Source organism: Ctenocephalides felis, unplaced genomic scaffold, assembly GCF_003426905.1.
Source record: "Ctenocephalides felis isolate EL2017-DRISC unplaced genomic scaffold, ASM342690v1 CF-g0.4_SCAFFOLD_03572, whole genome shotgun sequence".
NCBI classification, from domain to species: domain Eukaryota; kingdom Metazoa; phylum Arthropoda; class Insecta; order Siphonaptera; family Pulicidae; genus Ctenocephalides; species Ctenocephalides felis.
In genome coordinates, this window is record NW_020539726.1 from 44,341,373 (window position 1) to 44,343,816 (window position 2,444).

Consider the following 2,444-nt stretch of genomic DNA (forward strand, 5'->3'; position numbering starts at 1 on the left):
ACAAAACACACGCACACACACATCCATTTTTTCTGAGGTATGCCAGTAAAATGTTCAGAAACCTTCAAAACGTCGAGAAATGCAAAAACTTTCATATTCGATTTTCGGCCCATTACTATAACTAACCTACGGGAAGTTAATAATAATAATAGTAACTTAGAAGTATTTTTGCAACAGAAATATTTAGTTTAACAAAGAGAAGTTTTATCTTACAGTACCAATGTTTATCAGTTAGACAGCGATGCGGCGCTTACGCGCTTCGATCTTTCTTCTATAAAACAGCTACGTTTTCAAATTTTTCAAAAAGGTCAAATTTTTATAAAAATTTCAAAATTCTCAAAAAATTCATTTTTTCAACGGTGTCATTAAATTTGAAAGGTTTTTTCAAAATTTTAATTTTCGCTACGAGAAGTTCCGGCAATTTGCCTTAAGGCACGATGCCATGCACCACTAGTTTATACTGTCTTGTAAAGTATCATGTTTGTTGCCAATATCTAATTGGTTGGTTATGTAGATGCTGCTGTCAAAGTTGAGTTAGTTATTTTCTACTTCAATTTTAAGTTTTAGATATTGAACAAACTTGGAACCAAAAAATTAGTCATTTACTAAGCCAATTGGTAAGCAATAGGGTCAAGTTGCCATGGAAAGGGTTCAAAATAATTATCACTCATAAAATAAATCCACATCTTCTGCCAAACAATGTGAGTAAAAAGTGAAAACCAGAAGAAACATTCTCGCCTCCTTCCCTGAATCAATTCCCGAAACACTTTTTCATACATCATGATGTCTTATTATCATCATAGATTGCTTGTATTTTGATTATTAACACTATAGTCTATCCTGATCCCACCAGCTCTCTCTCTATTATGATCTTAATGGAAACACAAAAGGGTCTCTCTTTGTCCCTGTATTTTTGTTATTATTGTAAGTACGAGGGTAACAAAGGGACCCACGGTATGGGGTCCTCGGCTTACTGAACAACAAATCAAAAATTTCTATATTTAGATCATAGGCGCACGCGTGGTACCCGCAGGACCCAGAAATAGAACCCTTGGAAATAGATGGAGGAAATAGGGCTTTGGCGATAAAATCAGAAGTAAAATCAACATTTCAAATTAGCTTATTGGTTGCTTTAAATTACCACGGCAACTGTTGGAAACTGATACAAGTCACTAAAGAAACGACAAAAGAAAAGAAAGCTGGGTTGGATATATGTGATAATTGAACTATGCAGACATATTTGCCTCATGCTTTGACCATATCAATTCCATCTACTTCCTTCCAAGTAATTTTATATTCAAATTCTATTCTTATTTTTTTTCTATTTCCTCTTTCAGACCCCGAAATAGAACCAAAAAGGAAAGCACTGCTTTGAAGATTTTGATGCCCCCAAAAACCACATCAAAGACAAGTAAACGGACACCGGTGCCAATACTACTACTACTAGTGTGTGTGTGTGTCGCCTTTATATTATTCTGGATGATCCGATTGCGTCTAGTGTTACCATATGTGAACGAATTAGTATTGCCACACTGGGAAAAAGAGTTAGATTGGTGATGAATTGACTCAAATGCGGATCAGAGATATGGACTTTGATCAAAATTCACCGAAGAAGAATAGATCCGATTACGTCTAGTGTTACCATATGGAAACAAATTAGTATTGCCACAATGGGGAAAAGAGTTAGATTGGTAATGAATTGATTGAAATGCGGATTAGAGACAAGGACTCTGATAAAACTTCACCGAAGTAGAATAGAAAAGTGAAAAATGAAGAACAAGGTAAAGGAAAGAACTATTTTCGGAGCTATTGCAAAAGGAAAAGGAAAGTTAGATGAACACAAGGCAATATTGATAAAAACAATGATATTTAATCTAGAAAAAATCGATTAATTGTCGGGAAAACCCTAAAAAACAGGCCCTTTTTTTTCAAATACAAACGTTTTCTAACTAAAATCAATAGTAAAATCAATTTGAGCTTTATTGCTATTATATAAAGTGCATATTAAATTAAACTTCTAAACGATTATTCGGATTATGATAAATCTTTCTGAAGTTTGTTAAGGAAATTTTCTAGGATGTATGAGATAATAAAGTACTGGGATGTATGTACAATATTGTAGAAATAAATGGGAAAAAATTGCAAAAAATGACATGTCATTGTTTTAACATCGCTCATATTATAAATGTATATGCATTTTGGCGTGCAGAGTTATTTAAAAAAACAATAATTATTATTTTTAGGTAAACGGTAAATATTAGTATATCATATTAAAATATTGTAGACATGGGTACAGGACAACGTCTGTCGGGTCATCTAGTGAGAAATAAATTTCAGTATGGCTCTGTATAGATCAGAAATATGGACTCTCAGAAAACTCGATAAACAGGGATTAAATCAAACTATCGACATATTAAAAAAGAACACGACTGACAAGCAAGTTA